At 37.3% G+C, this 19836-nt stretch overlaps 1 protein-coding gene across 3 annotated transcripts in view; it reads right to left on the bottom strand.

Moving 5' to 3' along the window:
- The window catches only part of LOC121325577 (granule associated Rac and RHOG effector protein 1-like), a 47342-nt gene extending 33122 nt beyond the window's left edge, over positions 1-14220 (bottom strand). Inside the window, exon 1 of one of the 3 annotated variants that reach the window (XM_041268303.1) lies at positions 14119-14220. The gene's annotated coding sequence lies outside the window, so the exon portion shown is untranslated. Of the gene's footprint in view, positions 1-13285; positions 13444-13902; positions 13923-14118 lie in introns of those variants that run through there. The other 2 variants (XM_041268306.1, XM_041268305.1) reach the window with 2 other exon arrangements.
- Between the last annotated feature and the right edge of the window lie 5616 nt (positions 14221-19836).

The following is a 19836-nucleotide window of genomic DNA, read 5'->3' as shown; positions in this document are numbered from 1 at the left end:
CACTCCGACACTGAGAAAAACCTATAGTCAACATAAGTGAAATAAGTTTTAGTATTGCTACAGGTACATATTCTACCATTGAGGTTTTTACAGTTATGGATGAGCCCAAAAAGCATGCTTCTGTTATTCCTATTTGCAGCAGTAGCAGGTTATAAATCTTCAGGCACCTTTAAAGCTTAACAATCAAATGCTGATTTTGTTCCACTGCTAGCATTTCACAAAAACCATATTATAGGCTGATGTGTTTACTGCATATGCCCTAAACAAACTCTGAAGCGAAATATAGAACCCCCCCCAGAGAATGTTTCAGCTGTTTACCGAATCATTTGTCTCCAGTCTCCTGGAATCAGGCAGGTTACAGCAGAACCTTACTTAGGGTTGTACTCTACGGTTCAAGCACAATGGCATCCACACTGCAGGAAGCAAACAAATCTGTACTTCCTCTGCTTTTTCCAGCTGAACGTAATGGGGCTTGCAATTCAAACAAACACCTCTTGGCAGCAAAGACTATAACCTTGTTCTGAAAAAATGACCGATGGGACACTTTAAGAGAGTCAGAAACACTAGGGCTGTGTCTTCATCACCTGTTTTAGAAAACTGTATAGTTGTATACAGTATGCACAGTTGTATCAAAATTGGACAAGCACAAGATACAGCCTTCAGTAGCACAGCCGGTACCCTAATAAAAGTAGATCATTGTGACATATTTACAGCATGTTCTTTGAGCAAATACCCTGTGGCTGTGAAGATATGACCTTTGAACATATTGGAATAATTACATATCCCAGCTACCCTGAAAAGGATATTAAAACCAAGGGCCACTGTAGCCTATATGTACGTCTCAATTAGCAGGCATACATGCTAGCTCAGACACCGAGGGAGAGCAGATAGGAGGACTGCTTATCTTGGTGAAAGCCAAGGAACAAACATGGAGTCTGTTTACATTAAACAGGAGGAGATTCTGGAATTGGTACCTATCTGCGTTAAACAGGAGATGCCTGAACTGGAGCCTGTCCACATTAACAGCACACTACTAAAAGTGCCAGCACGGAAAATCTCATTTGCTATCGTAAAGGCTAAGAGGGCTTGCAATTAAACAAGTAAACACTTTGCCAAGCTGGCTCCTAAACAGTATGGTGCAGTATTTAGGATGCTCCCTATATCCTAAAAAATCTGAAGTTATGACAGAATATGAGAATCACCATGTTTCTACACGACTGCCTCAGAGCTGTAAGCATTCACAACTTTAACAAACTGCAATAGTTTCAACACCAAATTAGGACTGCCTACAATACCATCTGAAGTCTGCAAGCCTGAGATTTGAAAGCTAACAAAGATAATTGAATGGATGTAGAAACAAGTATGCTCCGTATACATGGTTTGATCTTAAGTGTGCTTCAATGTTTAACAAGCTTATGCACTTGACTTTGGTTCTTTTAATCCAGTTCTAAAAGAAACTAGTACTATAGTTTAGACAAATACAATGCCATTATGTGTTAAGATTATATAACTGTTTCTAATGTTAACCATGCAGGATGTCCAACAGTCTGGAAGAAAAAAAAAAAAAAAAAAATTTAAGGACACTTCAATGTACTATAACACTACAAGCCAATGGCAAAGCTCCAAACACATGATACTAATGAATGGCCTTCCTACATTCTGGCTGAAGCCATCATTGTAATTATAAATAGGCTGTCAACGTGGGTTGGATAAAGATGGGGTAGTGTTCTACTTTGTGATAGATTTATAAAGACCTTTGTACATTATGTTAGTGTATTTAATGCTCTCGATTTTTGCAAATCAAGCGGTTAGTGTTACAAAACACATTTCAGTATTCAAGTAAACCTTCTGAGTGGCTTGTTACTAGTTTTTTAACATTAACAACTTGACAAATGACAGCCCTGCATGTGGCTGCACAAGCTCACTGCTTTAAGACAAAAGAAAATCCATTCCCTCGACTGCATGGCTCACCCTGCACACCACACTGCCGTGCCTTTACCAGGTGAGCCACTCCGGGATCCCTTTCAGGGCAGGTTTAAATAAATCAGGTTTATTCTTAAGGTTTGAACATTAAAGAAAGTAATTCTACACTTCCTTATGACCAAATCTCTCAAGCTTCATCAGCAGTGAACAACCCTCCCAATGTTCAATCACATCTTATATTAAACGCACACTGGGGGTAAATAAAACAACGATTATGAACATTGTACCTCGTTATCATCAGCCTGTTTCTTTTACTAGTCCTTTTTAAAAAGTAACAAGAGATGCGTGCCACGAAGTCTACCGGCGCAAAGCAAACACGGCTCATATTTCAAGACTCCAATATGTTGTATTGTAAGAGTTATGTGCTGAGGTAACAGTTTTCCTGTATTGATGGCTTTAGGTTTATTTCTGGAAAGGGCACACATCAGAAAAAAATGTTTTATTTCAGGCTACTGCACCTTAATCACTGTGTGTCTCATTCACATGGGGGTTTAGCCTTGTGTACTGTACACCCTCCTGTGCAAGAATGTTTTCACAGTCCAGTTTGTTTACCTGCACAGGACACTAGCTTCCTTCCAGAGGTGTAACAGTATAGAAATGTTAAAGGTATGACAATCTTTGTTAAACCGCGGCTATCACAGAAAACTACCCCATTAGCCGAAATGTTTATTCTGTCATCTTTCCAAAAAGTTAATTAAAAGTAATGTTGCAACCGACCACAGCATAGCACAAAACTAAACCTTATTTAAAAATGTAGACAACTGTAGTCTGTCGTTGAATAGTATATAAATACTGTAGTAATACTTCTTAAACAGATCCCTGCAGGTATTACTGTATGCTACTACAGTGTAGCATTAAACAATTCAAATGCTTGACTGTTTTATCTTTGTTCCATTAATTCATATAGTTAAAACGATGGCATCATTTATTATTACATTTTTCAAGTTAGTAGTATAAAGTAAACTGGCTGGGAATAGGGTCCCTTTGATGCAATATATGCATCTCTGTCTCAGGCCCTAGCTGTCCCAGCAAAACAGTCATCTCCAATACTGTAACACTGAGATTTACAAGAAAATGAATTCTCATCTCCACCTTGTTTTGGGTTTTTTTTTTGCCGTCAAAAAACAGCTTGAACAGCACTGGCTAAACCAAATATTCTAACCCTGCATCTGCATTGACAGTACCTGCCCTTTTAAATTAATCAGTACTGATTGCAATCTCTAATTAAATGCAATTTAAATCCCACAACAAAATGGCATTATGTTGAAAATATCTTAGGTATTTATGTTAGCTAAATAATGAACCTGTCTTGTACTGACAAGGTTTTTTTTTTTTCATGAAATACAAAACTGCAAGGTTTTGAGCTCTGCTTACTATTATTTATTTTAAATTTAAACTTACTTTTGACAACAGTGTATGCAGAAGATTTTGGGCAATGCAGGGTTTGCCACAGAGACCTAGTGTAAATAGTGTGGCTTTCATGATACATGGTGGGTGCGTACATTAAACACCCCTACTAATGACCATGCTGCTAACTTCTAATAGTAGAAACTAGGGCTGGCGCTCTATAAAAAAAATGAATCTGTTAATTTATGGGCATATGTTGATTAAAAATCGGTAGATTAATCCATGCACATTTTTAATAAAGGTAACAATCTTATAGTGGATGTCCTGCATAGTAATACTAAAAATCAATAGAATCTTATAAAACAAAAAAATAAACCCAGTGGGAATTTGGTCTTTATAAAAGCATTTTTATTTTAGTAAATGTCACACATTTTCACAGAACAACCGTTCTTTTGCACCACTCTCAGTCACATACCTGAAAACACAAGACAGCTGAGCCGTTTCCATCGTCAGATGTTAAATCTACCATTACAGCTACGCACTTGGCTTCCTGCAGTTCTGCTTTTATTCATTGTGAATCTTGTTAGAGGTACCCGAGAATACGTGGCGATTGACAAACGATTGCTTAACATGCTGTCATAGTCAGCATTCCACATGATTACCTCTATTGAGGAATTAGTGCCTTCATCAGTGCTCATTGTGAGGTACTGTATCCCTACGCTTCTGCTCATCCAGTTGAACATCAATTCGGGTTTGTCCAAAAGTTTTGTTTCAGTGGCTTGCAAGTGACATTGGGAACGCTCATGTTTTTGTGCTGACTTCGATAGACATAGAAGATTGCTGGAGTCAGTGCGTTTCCATATCGCCTTTCCTGTACAGAGGGTATCATTTTTTGACAGATACATTCATTCATTCATTGACAGCTACCGGTAATCCGTGGATACCTTTCACAATTTGAATGTTGGAAGTGGCGAGTATATCCCTTCCCTTCCTGAGTCACTTCGGGAATTTGCGGTGTATACCTCCTTTGTTTAAAAACAAAAAAACTTTCTGAGAAAGTTCTTTTTGTCTGATGACATTTTTAATTTGTAAAAAGCAATTCTAAATATTACTTTGAAGTTATCAATAATTCTCAATAACGGTCTTATATTAGCAATATTGCACAAAATTCAGCTATTCTTACACCACTTACAGCACATTTATGTCCTGCCTCTGTTCACTAATGATTAGACAGCTGCAAAACCTGGGCAGATCTCTGACTTTCACAGTGGTTAAACACACACGACCTTCAACTAAAACAGAGAATATCTTCAACAGTGTATGTCCCTTCCTCTGCTCACTTATGATTGGACACCTGCATAACAAGGGGCAGATCTTTGACTCTCCCACTGGTTAAACCTACTCAAGACCTTCAACTGTTTATGTCCTGCCTCCGCTTACTTATGATTGGACTGCCGTGAAAAAAATGCAGAATTTCTATTGGTTGATTTTATTTTACATAAAAAAATTAAATTCTGCACAACTAAACTGTAAAGAAAATTAACCTGTGATCAACTCTTTAATTGATTAATCGGTCTGATTAATCTGCTATTGGAGTAGACCTAGTAGAAACCTAAGGGTCACATGCCACTGTAGTTTTGTTACCTGAAAGCAAAAAAATATATTTAGAAAGGAGATTAACTTGTAAAACTCATTCAGAACACTACAAGGACAAAATATTTTGGAAACTATTCAAGGGTAACCAATTAAATTCTCTGTGTCAATGTCAATTTACAATTCAGGTTTTCATAGAGGTCAACGCAACAGTAGTGTCTTTCAGACTCAACTGAAACTAGCTGTCAGGCCGGGGAAGATAGCAGTCTGATTCAATTATATTGTTCAATGCAGTAGCTTTTAATTTTAAAAGTGATATCCATTGTTACTTGCATTAATCTCCTGCTGCTGCTGCTGCATGACTAGCAGGAGCACGCTTGTTTACGTCACAGAATGGAGCGACTGAAGGAAGGGGGAAACATGCGTGCTTTCAGCCAGTAAATAAACTGAAATTCACTTCAGATAAAGCTCAGAACAGAACAGTTTTAGAGGAATGTACAGTAAACAGAAACAGAGGAGCTGAACAGGATAGTGGATACTGCAGCTTTATTGTAAACTTGATAAAACAGACTGAATAAAGAATTCAACAAATTAGTACTGAACTAAAAGTGTTTTTTTAGAGGCGAATATTTTGCCAAAAAATAAAACTGTATTCAGTAAAATGTAATAAGCGGGAATATAACTGGCTATCTCAGAAGTAAAATAAACCCATTACACATATTAAATCAAAAGAAGCGAAACACACTCCTGCAGAAAATGGGTGTTATTTATTCCAGTTTAAAAAATGTAGAAATTCTGTTACAGGAATACATTAAGCAGTGTTTGAATATTCATTCAAAACTGCTTCCATACTGTATGTTTGCATCCTGTTATCAGTCTTAGACATCTCTGAAAACCTTTGCTTCATTCTCTTACCATATGCCCCAAGGTATAGTTTATCCTTAGAAGTCACAATACCTTGGCAATTAAAATGTCCATAATGGAAAAGACCAGCAAAACGCAAGAATGACAAGTACTGTACTGCATGTACTGTAGTTTATTAGGGTTCTTTATGAAGTCCCCTGAGGAAAATATCCTACGAAGCATCAACAGTCTCAAGTTCCTTCATTTTGCACAATCTTGGTAACAGAAAATCAACAAAACTATGAATAGGAGTGGACACGACAAGGCATCTTACATTATTTCTGTATTCCAAATTATTTTCTTTTCTATTAGTACTTTTATTGCTTTTGAATGCCATTAACTGATGAGAACAGTATGTAGTCTTGAAAGCTTGGAACTTATAATATATTTAGCCTGATATAAATCACCATCTGCTGCTCTACTTTACATACAAATCAAATAATTTGATCATTGTGTAACAGTAATTCCTACAGTGCTTTCCTCAACATGTCTGCTCTCTAGTCACCTTCTTCTGATAATCCTCTGACAATCTGATTAAAGGGTTACATAAAACATGCTTAGACAGTCAGTAACAAGCTGAACGCACAATGAATGCCTGTTGACAGAAAGAATTGTTTCGCATTGACAGTGGAACTCTGCAAGTCTATTCAAGCAACCCAAGCATCAAATTTTCATTTTGATTGAATTAGCACAATCAGTAATGTTCTTACTCAATCCAAACACATTTTCTGCCACAATTTTACCCCAAATTATGAAAAACCAACATCAACACTATCAATGGACTGGTCCTTTTAAATATCCGAATCAAATGTATATAAAAAAAGGAAGATGTATCATTGTATTACTATGTAAGTAGGGAGATGGATAAGAGAAGGTTTTACACAGATACCCGAGTTTGTGAATTCTTAAATCCAGTATATGAATTTAAGAATGAAGTCATCTTAAGTTTTAGGCAATGATGAAAACAAGAGGGGCACACAATTTTGTGCTGAACATGTGCATTTGTTTCCCAGGTAACCCTATCATCAGCGGCACAGTACTTTCTCTTCTGCTTCAGTAAGGACACTACAGCACCACACCTTGCACCTGAGGGCACTGTGCTAATTAAAGACACATTTCGAAAGCGCTCATTGTTAAAATATGTTAACATAGTAGGCAGTTCCAAATTAACACTATCTATTAATAACCTGCCTTATGTAACTGCAAATACGTTCAGGTGCCAACAGACAGAGACCAAGCAGTTACCCTATGCTGTAGATGACTACAAGTAAACCTTTCTCCTGTTCCGACTCAAAGTGTAGCCTGGGGTTTCTTTTACAATGACAAATACGAGATGTTGGTGGGACCCAGTGAACAATTAAAATGGGTTAAATTTTTATTCCCAGATCACGATTAGCACTTAGCTTAGACTACCTCGTGTTACCTTCGGGTTAGGTAGTCCAGGATTTATTTAAAGGGACCGCGGCTTTCATACACCTCAACAGCAAACAAGTTGCTCACAAGTTCTATAGATTTCCATTTTCCAGACTCTAATTTTGGTTAAAGCCCATTTATTCTGCCTTACACCAAGTGTTTCTTGTGCAGCAGGTATTACTGTATATACCAGACCCCTATACTGTTTTCACACTGTACCTTTTTACTCCTGAAGTTGGAATTCACTAATCACTTCCCAACTAGTTAATAACAACTCATTATCAAAACATGGAACTAGTTCAGAACTCCCAGTGCAGTAAAACAAATGTGCTTGGACAATGTAGCTCCTGCTTCATAGGAAGTGAATTTATACTATTGTGGCTTCACCCAAAGTAAAAGGAAGATAAAAGGATCTGAAGCAAAATGATAGATAGTAGGAAAGTTGTGTTAATGAGAGGTAAGAAAAACACATTTCAATCCAAAACATTATGATTTATTTTTTATGAGTAGACATAGGTTCACTTTGCCAGCACAGTCAATGTCATTTACTGTCCACTCTATAATATTCTGCTGGGGCTTGTCATTAAGTTCACATTCGCAAGTTCAGGACTCTTGCTAACACTATCTTGCAGTAGCTAGCAATGCCAATACAGTGATTAATCTTCCACAGTCTAGTAACCTACTGCAGAAATTAAACTCCAGATATAACCACGGACTGTGTGTTAACGTAGTGTACAGAACCTCCTCCTTCACAGATACCCGTTAAAACATATTATACAATGGCAAAAAAAAATCCTGAACTCTGACTGGTCAGCCTGTACTAGCCCCGTGATGTTATCCCAGCGTAACAGCACGGATCTTCCACCGGCAACCTCATCACCGAAAACCTAGACAGACATGCCAATAACACAGAATAAATTACACAATTCCTTAAGTGAATTTCACCTTAAACAACAACTGTGGAAAACTCGTTTGGCAAACAGCTTTCAAACACAGAGCAGCCAGGCCATCAGACAGCACTTCAATAAGAAAACAGACACCTGGAGATCAACTCTGAGGGACTACCAGATCTGACAGAAATGAAGAGCATTTACGAAATGACAAACCAACTGGGCAGTCAAAGTTTTTTTTTTTTTTTTATGACTGGGTGAGTGACAGTAACACAAATATAGACTTGAAAACTTTCATGATAGAACATCTTAATACAGTTCTACAACAATTTTATGCCTCTGTCAGAAATAGCTCCAGAGAGCCTTCTGGCATAAGCAGTTATGTGGGGCTCAGAGCGGGTTTAAACAGACACTAAATGAACCGCCCCTAAGCTGTAACATTAATATACTATTAGAACATCATACTTAATACTTTACTACTGTAAATGGAAAACAAGAACTATTTTTACTGATTAAAATCACTTTTAAAACCATATAAAATGAGCCACTGTATAATAAGAAAATTGCACTCCAGGTTGTGTGTTGTGCTGGGATAAGATCACTTCTCGGCCCAACCACCCAAGACATGAGCTTATCCCAGCACAACAAACTCCCTGTTATGCATTATTCCTTTAATGGACTAATAATTTTCTCAAACATACATAGAATACCATTTTGGATTTCTCAAACATCGTTAAATCTAAGATTTGTAGGAATGTATGTGTGTAAAGCTGAACCCCTGGCAGTTCCTCAAAGTTACAGCAGAAGAATGTAATTAACTGAAATGTAATTGACACATCTTTTACATGTTTTGTTCTCAAATCCAAAGTTCTGCAGTAAGTATAAAACAATTATTCTGTATTCTGTGTATTCCTTCAAGAAATCCAGCAAGAGTCCATCAGACGGCCTCATGCAACCAATTAGCTAAATGCTACCGATTTCCTCAGGGTGACAAAATGAACTTATAAGCCATCTAGTCAAAGATGTCTCGTATACTGTATACTCTGGCCAGCCCTATTCTTTAATGACAAACTTTCACCTTTATGTTAAAACACCCCCAAATATACATCAAGACTGGCTTGCATGTCATTCTCTTATTAGTACTGCAGTTGTGTTGGCATTGCACAGACAGAATCGGGGTGTAATTATATGCAGCTTAGAGGAACCACAGAACAACAAGTACCAAGAGGTGGAGACACAAACCATTCTTACACTGTTGAAGCAAGGACTGACACAATAATGGGCTTCTGAACAGAATCCCTTAAGCACGTACTGTGCAGTACACAACAGGTTTACTACAGAACACAAGTCACTGATTCCTTGACCACTGCACCCCCAGTTTGTCATTTAAAAATAGCAGCTTTATTTACCAAGCACCAAAAATACTGTACTGTAGTGTAGGTGTGTCTCATCTCAAGCAAGTTTTACAGTGCTGCTCTGGTTGTAAATTTTATAGATTGCTGAGGATCTTTCAGCCAATAATAGTGCACCTGCTGTATGCAACCACACCCAAAACCCTACGACATCAACCGTATTGAGTTTTTACCATGCTTTATTCTCAATATTGGTATGGGTGACCTGATTAAAAAAAAAAAAAAAACACTACTTGAGGCACCTCTTGGAATTTCCTTTAACTGCAAAGTCAATTTAAAACAGTGTCACAAATGGCCACCTACTGTAACGACATGGTCTTCGTCAGTCTTTTCCTTCCTGTCAATGAAAATCATAATGGACTAAACAATGGTTGGTCATGAATAGAAAACAAATATCTGGATTTATTAAGTTGTATGTGTATGGGTTATATCGATACTTGTGGTATTTCCTAAACCATTCACTTATTGTACAAGACTTTTGTCATCCTATACCTGTAAGGGTACTGTTGTCTGTTAAGATGTTGGGGTAATTTAGCAGACAATGTTGTTTAAATAAAGAACTGTTATTTTTATTTTATTGGCAGCACAATTGCAAAAGTTAATAATCCTTTAATGTTGAACATATCCAAAACAGAGAACATGTACACTAGACTAGACAGACTGGAACAAAACAAGAAACTATCAGAAGTTTTCACCCAGCCAGACTCATCATAGCACTGGTTATCTGGAGCACAAACTGCACAACCCTCTCTCCTCTGAATGAGCCCCAGGAGGTGCTCATGTGCCTGATCTTATAGGAAGCTCCTCCCACTGGGACAACCTACTATCAGAAATAAAATCACAATTACTATTCTTATACAAAACAACATTAAGATTCAACTAACCTTTAATTACCCCCTCTTTAATACTAACTGTAAAACCACAGAGCTTCTTCATTTTCATATGGATGTAACCTCCCCATATACTAACATTATGTACTCGCTGTGTCCCATTTTAATCAGGATCGCACGCGCTCTAACGTGATGTTTTCTCTCATGCACTGCAATCTGCACACAAGTTCCTCTCCATTTGTTCTTGTATCAGTAAGTAATTAAATTTATTTTACCCATACGTTCCTTTCTGATTAAATTACACCATTCTTTCAGGCACAGCAATACATATAATTTACAGTAAACCTTTACTTTTAAAACCCAAACGATAATTTTCTTCCTCTTAATAGGATTTTACCTAGACTCCTCCCAGCTCCCTTATCCTTCACACAGGTACAGTAAGTACAATGCTTAATTTTGTTACAAAAACAGTTTAAATATGCAGCTGAATCCAGCTTGTAAATCTATGTTTAAGAACTGAAGGTGACTTTAGGGAGTATTAATGGGTTAATACTGCAAGTAACAGGACAAGAGTTTCTGTCGAGAACACCAGAAATCATTTGGGAGGCAGTAGTTTCGGGGTGTTTGTCAACACAGCCAGGTGCTTATGTTGTCCTTGGTCCCTGGTACACTGGTAATGTAAAAGTGAGACATTAAAATGTAAAACTTTTTTTTCCTAGTTACCAGCCTGCTATACTAAATTCCTAAACAAACCCAGCTGAAATACAGAGAGCCAGCAACATTCCTGAAATATTGGATTCACATTACACATCTCACTAATGCTACATTTTTATCTGCCACCTGGACTGATCTGACTGATCTCTACAAATAGCAATGACGGAGGACGTGATACAGTGAGAGCCCTTACAGGCGGCATGTCAAACAGTCACCAGAAATAAGCAATCAAGCAGCACAATGATATTTGTCACCTTTATTTCTACACTCTCATATGCAATTTTAGTTTAACGTTTGGTTAAAGATGGAACTTGCAAAAATAGACGGGATCTACTTTTCAATTTCATGGTGTAGATAGAAACTGTAGCTTTACTTTAAGTGTATGCACCCAATGAGAACTGAGGGCACAGCCTGAGAAAGCTATAATATAATACTGTCAGCAGTGTACAAAGGCATCCAAAACAAAAGTTAATCTTCTTAAGAAAGCTTGTAGAATACAGGAAAATAAGTTTACTTGCAGAAAATATATCAAAGCATGTACTTCTTTAGCAATAGGAGTATATATAAAAAGCCAGTATGTACCATTGTACATTTAAACTAAAGCATGCTGTCATTAGTGGCAAGACAGATATTTCCTACATTTCCTAACATCAGTGACCCAAACAGGAAATACATTCCACATGATCTCACCAAACCCAGACTGAAATCTTTTCACCACAAAACCTAGCTCAAGTTCCACACTATAGTATAACTTAGACTGCAGTACTAAAACATTGTTTCCAAGCATACAAATCACACTAAGCACAACATGTTGACAATACTTAACCCATTACTGCTGTCTGGATCCAGTACCTTTCATTTGCTGTAGCTTAAAACTTTAATTTGAGAAAAAAAAGACACTTATATGTTGGTTTATTTGTATATATATATATATATATATATATATATATATATATATATATATATATATATATAGAGAGAGAAAGAGAGAAAGAGAGAGAGAGATTTTAACTAAAACAAAACTTCATTAATGTTCAAATTGGAATTTCAAGCAACAGAATTTGACAGGACCACTTCAGATAATTCTGATGATCTGTTTTTTGAGCTTAGCACAGCAGCTTGCACAGGAGAACACACAACAGTATCACTGTGTTTACAGTTTTAATAGGCGAGGCTGCATGTGATCTATCCTCATTCAATGTTTCTCAATGATTCATAAAAGGGTTTTTAAATCTGCACCAGCAGGGTCATATCCTATTTACCATACAGATTTAGCTTTAGTACTACAAGAGCTATGTTGCTAGCTAAACATACACACCCAGAGTTTTACTTTTTTAATGGATTAATATAAAACAACTGTAACAGCCAGGATTCAACTGACTGAATGTGCATATTATTATAATGCTTTGGTGGCAATGCGGGTAATCTACCAATGGCTAACTATAGCTTCTTGTTAAATGTTACGCTAAACTATAATACCTTGGTGTCTGCTTACTATAGTCTCCAAAGTTTACCATTGCTATGCACTTTATCAGAAAACAGACCGAGTCGACAGTCCAGTTTGTTCAGACCCACATTCAGTTTTACCTTTAGCAGGGTGGCAATCCAGGCTATCACTCGGTTAGCACAAAGGGCATACTCATAATACTGCATCAGTGGGCAGTTATGAATGCCATGTGCACATTATGCTGGGAAAGACACCAAAAATGGCTAAAAAGAAGAGATTTTCCTTGACTGCTCATGGCGTTTTTGTTGTACTAATAACATTTTACAGACTACTACACTAAACATACTTTATAGACCGATACACGGATTTTTGGTTACAAAACTACATGCCTTTTACAGTATTAACTAATATCAGTTAATAAAAGTTTGAAAAAAAACTCCAAAAGTAATTTTCAAAAGTGCCACTAAAACAAAACCGAACATTTCAAATCAGCTCCAAATATGGATGCATAACGTTGGTCTAAGCTACCAATTGCAACCTATTGTGCTTTTGCATAGTGCTGCTGCAATCAATTACATACCCTTATTCTTTACACAGCGTGTGTGAACCAGAATCAAAAAAACAATTTTTAAATTTGTTTTTGTACTTGGAAAATATATATTTTAAACACTGTTGCATAGCCACGGCTACTGTAATCAGCGCAGCAAATTACATGCAAATAAACAAAAACATTATTATACATTTCATGCTTACCTGTCGCTTCGAAACACACCCCGCCCGTACTGCACCCGGCTTAGAAAAACAGAGCCACAGAAATGTATATTTATGCAGCTGATCACTATGTAGCAGGAAGGTGCATTGGAATCTCCGCAAGCGCAGTATGCCAGTTTCACCGAAACTCACTGCACATTGCTAGGGACACTTTGTAGCAAGCTATTAAAAAAAAAAAAAAAAAAAAAGACCTAAGGGTTTTCTCCCTTCTCCATAACCACAGCGAGCGATGCAACAGTTCGGCAGAGCTACAGTGCAGTGCAGCTTACATACACCCAACAGTGATCTAAATACCTTTTTTAAAAAAAGAAAAAAAAACAAAAAAAACGGAAAAAACACACCATGAATATGTACAAAAAATATTAAACACGAACGATTACGTTAATCAATTTACATTAAATACCATGGAAACACCTAATTCATACGGTACGTTTTGATCCGCTTTTTCTCCAGCATGATCGCGACAGGCACACAAGTTAATCAACTAACACAGACTCAAAATGCCACCCCTCTTTCACTCCGTAAATCAAAGCAAATAAATGCCTGTACTAGAAAAGATCACGACTCGTGCTAGTATTAGCACTAAGTAATATACTCACACAGTAACCTGCCGCAGAGAATGTACTGCACCACTTAGTGATTCCCTGACATCAAATCTGCGCCACAATTTATCGTGCACTACACAGCCCGAAGCTCCGCAAATGCTAATTTTACAGTCAGAGATATTTTACACCGTTACGGTTACACTAGACGGGGTTTTATTTTTTGTCGACCTTTCGACGTTTTTAAAAATAGATATTAAACACATCTCTTACCAGGAACGTTTTCCACCCTCCTGACAGCAAATCCCTGCCTGTGTACACCGGAACTGACGTTCCTCCATATCAACCAGGTCAAGTGCCCTAGAAGGGAGTTTCTCTCCTCCACGGGTGTCTGGAGTCGGAGTGGACCTTTAGTGGAAATAGTGTTTGCACGCAATAGGATTAAAAGCAATATTTTAACTTGAAAGCTTTCATTTTCTCAAAAATATAGGAAGACTTGATAACAATTAATCCAAAAGATGTAGTAGTTACGGCTTAGTGAACTGTTATCATATGTGCACATAACTGATATCCCATTTGATCCAGTTGCGATTGTAAACTTGGAAATTTGAAGGAGGGATTTAAAAAAAAAATAGGTTGATACTGTGGTTTAACCTCGAGAATGAAATAAATGAAATATGCCACCGAAATATTTCCATTTGGTGTTTCATGGTGTTGAAGGTACAGTGGAATTTGTATTATTTAGATTTTAAAAAAATGTTACCAAAAATAATACAATAAACTGTAATATAAAACAGCATTTTGGGCACATTCTTACTTTTTTTTCATCACTAGAGCCAGAATTATGCCATAATTATCCCATCATTTAATCTGCAATTTAAATTTTTAGCGTAGGGCCTGCAGTTACGTATTTTTGGTTTATACATTCAATCTGTACTTAAGAAATGTTTAAAATCCTTAATTGATTTGTTGCCATTGTCCGAAAACATAAAGTGCTGCAGATTTCCACACGTAAGCCCCTTTCAGTCTGGCATGCTCTACCCGGGTCGGAACCTTCCAGGGTCAGGACCCGGTGTCGGGTCGGCTATGTGATGTCACACTGCTTTTGATAAAGGAGGGTTGAACTGGGAGGCAGACGCAAGCAGACAATGCGCCTATCAACGACCAGGAAGCAATGTTACAAACGCTTCCATCCAAGCTTCTCTGGATTGAACCATCTGCCCAAATGTTGATTAGAGCAAATGTTTCTTCATCCCTGTTGTAATCTGACTGATGGTGTGTCTCAAGCAACAAAAAAACGGCTAAACAGAAGCGTCTCTTATGGAAGTGAAACCTTTCGGCAGGCCTGGTTGTTGTTTGTGATTTTGTCGGCTTATGAAATGCCGTCATGCACCGTCTCGCTTAACCGGGTTAAACGACCCACAGCAGACCTGGGTAGGAATGCCAGTGTGAAAGGGTCTAAGCTTTAGACTGACTTGTACTTACTGGGTCGTTTGTCCATTTCAGACCCATGTAACTTGGAAATGGAAGTGCAAAATAGGTAACATGTATGGGATTGTTTTGTCAGCACTAATATTCAGCGAAAAACGGCACTTTACAGAGCGTTTACAAGGGACCAAAAACACAGTACACAGAAAGAGTACTTGGAACTGCAAACACAAGCCAAAAAGGAAGTTACAAAGGCCAACAGAGAGATAGAAATGAACATTGCTAAGGGGGTTAAAACCAATTCCAAAATGTTTTTTCCAATATTACAACAGCAAGAGAACATTCAAAGAGTTGGTTAAATGTCTAAGAGATACAAATGGCAAAGTCATAGACGAAAAATAGCATATATATCAAATGATTACTTTTCACAAGTTTTTACAAAGGAGGATACAGACAACATGCCCCACATGTCAACATGTTCCTATCCAGTTTTAAACAACTTTAGCATAACCGAGGCAGAAGTGTTAAAGGGACTAGGAGCTCTTAAAATAAACAAATCCCCTGGGCCAGATGAGCAGTACTTAAAGAAATGAAAGAAGTTATTTACAAACCACTAACCAAGATCATGCAACAGTCTCTTGACACGGGTTGTACCGACAGACTGGAGAATTGCAAACGTAATACTGATCCACAAAAAGGGACACAAAACTGAACCAGGTAACTACAGACCAATAAGCCTGACTTCTATTATATGTAAACTTATGGAAACTATAATAAGATCCAAAATGGAAAATTACCTATATGGTAACAGTATCCTGGGAGACAGTCAACATGGTTTTAGGAAAGGGAGATCATGTCTAACTAACCTGCTTGATCTTTTTGAGGATGCAACATTGATAATGGATAATTGCAAAGCATATGACATGGTTTATTTAGATTTCCAGAAAGCCTTTGACAAAGTCCCACATAAAAGATTAATTCTCAAACTGAACACAGTAGGGATTCAAGCAAATGAATGTACATGGATTAGGGAGTGGTTAACATGTAGAAAACAGCAAGTACTGATTAGAGGAGAAACCTCAAAATGGAGCAAGGTAACCAGTTGAGTCCCACAGGGATCAGTATTTGTCCTTTACTATTCATAATCTACATTAATGACTTAGATTCTGGTATAGTAAGCAAACTTATTAAATTTGCAGATGACACAAAAATAGGAGTGGCAAACACTGTTGGAGCAGCAAAGGACATTCAAAATGATCTAGACAAGATTCAGAACTGGGCAGACATATGGCAAATGACATTTAATAGAGAAAAGTGTAAGGTACTGCACGCAGGCAATAAAAATGTGCATTATAAATATCATATGGGAGATACTGAAATTGAAGAAGGAATCTATGAAAAAGACTTAGGAGTTTATGTTGACTCAGAAATGTCTTCATCTAGACAATATCGGAAAGCTATAAAAAAGGTCAACAAGATGCTCAGATATATTGCGAAAAAGTGTTGAATTTAAATCAAGGGAAGTAATGTTAAAACTGTACAATGCATTAGTAAGATCTCATCTTGAATATTGTGTTCAGTTCTGGTCACCTCGCTACAAAAAGGATATTGCTGCTCTAGAAAGAGTGCAAAGAAGAGAGACCAGAATTATTCCAGATTTAAAAGGCATGTCATATGCAGAAGTAATTGAATCTATTCAGTCTTGAACAAAGAAGTCTACGCATTGATCTGATTCAAGTATTCAAAATTCTAAAAGGTTTTGACAATGTCGACCCAAAGGACTTTTTCAACCTGAAAAAAGAAACAAAGACCACGGGTCACAAATGGAGATTAGAACAGAAAGTAGGAGGCACTTTTTTACACAGAGAATTGTGAGGGTCTAGAACCAACTCCCCAGTAATGTTGTTGAAGCTGACACCCTGGGAGCCTTCAAGAAGCTGCTTGATGAGATTCTGGGATCAATAAGCCACTACCAACCGAACGAGCAAGATGGGCCGAATGGCCTCCTCTCGTTTGTGAACTTTTTTATGTTCTTCTTATGTTCTAATTGACAGTCCCTCCCTACATAATATTAACAGTGCTGTGGCAGGTGTTCCAGTGGTTAAAGAAAGGGGCTTGCTACCAGGAATTTCCAGGTTCAATCCCAGCTCAGCCACTGACTGTGTGTGACCCTGAGCAACTTGCTTAGCCTCTGAGTGCTCTGTCCTTCAGATGAGATGTAAAACTGAGGTCCTCTTGTAAGTGGCTCTGCAGCAGCAGTTGTGAAGCATAGTTCACCCCCAAGTCTCTGTAAATTGCTTTGGATAAAGGTATCTGCTAAATAATATTATATTGTCTTGTACATAAGCTTAAAATACACAGCTCAAAATGTGAATTGTATTTTGTTAAAATAAGCAACAGATTGTATTTAAACACACAGCCCCCACAAGGTGTAATTGATAAATAATTTATTAACACTGATAATAGACAGTTTAAAATGGATCAATAAAGCATGATAGATCAAGTTATAAACTGTTCCAACATTTACAAATACTTGAAAGATGATCTTTTCTTTACCACAGTTGACAACATTTACTGCAGGGTTTCAGATTTGACTGAGGGTTCGAGGACCCCATAATCGCACACTAGAAAGTGCTTTATTATGACAGGCATGTGGTACTGGTCAGGAAGCAGTAGTCAAGGTGATCTAGGATACAAAAAAAAATATTTTGTTTAGGAATCTGTACACACTTTTGCCCATAAGATAAGTCCCATCGAATCCTATTCACAAAGTTTTAACACAAGTCTCTTTTGCTGGAGAAAATCTGTTTGATATTTATTTGTTTGATATGTAATATTACTTTGATTTTACATTATCCATTTAACAGTCTTTAAAAAACAGTTTAAATAACTCAAGAGTTAAAGCCATGTGAATAGCGGATGTTACTCCATTTCAAAATGATTTACTGTTCACAGTCAATTTTAACAGACCCTGTATTTCCTTTTTCTGTTTGTTTTTGGACTGTTTTGGGTTATATCACATGGGAATGTTAAGATTGTTGTTATGGCAAGTATATACAGGAGGAAGGCATAGCAGTAGGTACAGTTGATACTGGGAAAAGCAACATCTACTGTAGTAATACTAAAAGAAAACAATCGTTTGATAGAAGTCTTTCTCAATGTCTTCAATCAGGTGACTTGATGTGTGTCTATTAATTAGATTTAGTGATTTATAAGAGGCATTCACTGCTTAGAGGAACACCAATGAAGACATTAGCCGAAACATTGCTACAAGTTTTACCTCTGGATATGAATCCTTGCCACAGATAAAGGCCCCTATCCTTCCCCCCATTTGTCACCAGTTTTCAACTTGTGTTACCATGGCTGTTTAACAAGGCCAGAAGGCAATGGGACGTGAAGAATGGAATGTGAGGCTGCTGCAGAAGAATTTGCGACAGAAGGACTTTTGTCAAGACAGGAAAATATTCAGCAATGCTGTGATGAGAACTGTACTTGAAAATGTGTTATTGAGTCACAAAATTCCCTTGCTGTGGGCTACATTTTACTTAATAAAATATATATATAATTGGATGGATAATGAGCCTAACTGTAAAATTCATCTTGGAACCTCACAAACCTTGCTTAACAGATCATTGTATTTATATGAGAAAAACATGTTGCTGTGACAACCACATTAGAGGCCTAAAAGGGTGTCACCAGCCAACAAGACATGAATTAAGACCATTGTTCTTGTACCAGAGATAGAATATTACATCATTCTTGTTTCTTGTTTAGTTTTTCAAAGGAAGTACCTCATACATACCCACAGTTTTAGTGAAGCAAGTTGGCATGACTGGGTGGGACATTTGCTCTTCATTTTAGCCCTAAAAAATATTTTCTTGTATGATGACTTCCAAGATGGATAATGTTATAATATTATGAAACCAGTCTGTAAAACTTCATTTTACTCAACTCGTTCAAACATCCAACTGGGGGTGATGCTGGAAATCTACAATCCAACATTCAGCCAGACCATTTACTATTTAAAAATGCATTTACCACATCTCCCTGGCAGTATAATATATTCACAGCCTTCATTTCTGCCTAATATTTGTTTCGCAAGTAGGAGAGGCCGAGTTCTGCCAGCTCATAATTCTAACTGGGTTGAATGAATCCCAATTGAAATCGATTTGATCTCAAACTGCTTTTGATGGAATTGAACATGTCTGATTTCCCAGAATTCCCAGAATATGGTACTATATAATTGTAAAATGAGTATAGCTAACAAAATAATTCCAACAATTCAGTATTCAGCCTCAAATGTGTTAGCAACCTTGTATTTTCGTTTTAAAACTTGCTATATTGCACTGCATAGGTTAAAGAAATCTGTTTGCGGGCCTTGCTTTCGTCTTGCACACCTCTTCTGGACCTTCTTTCCTGTCACCAACCAGATGCTGCGGCTATTGACTGACATGCCTGCAGGCAATAACATGCCTTGACCCAGAAGACACTGCTGAGTGCAAGTGATCCCCTGAGAGAAGGAAATGGAAATTGTGAACTTTCTTTAACCTAGTGTAACAGCAC

Source organism: Polyodon spathula, chromosome 13, assembly GCF_017654505.1.
Source record: "Polyodon spathula isolate WHYD16114869_AA chromosome 13, ASM1765450v1, whole genome shotgun sequence".
Classification (NCBI taxonomy): domain Eukaryota; kingdom Metazoa; phylum Chordata; class Actinopteri; order Acipenseriformes; family Polyodontidae; genus Polyodon; species Polyodon spathula.
This window is presented reverse-complemented; position numbering and strand designations above follow the sequence as displayed.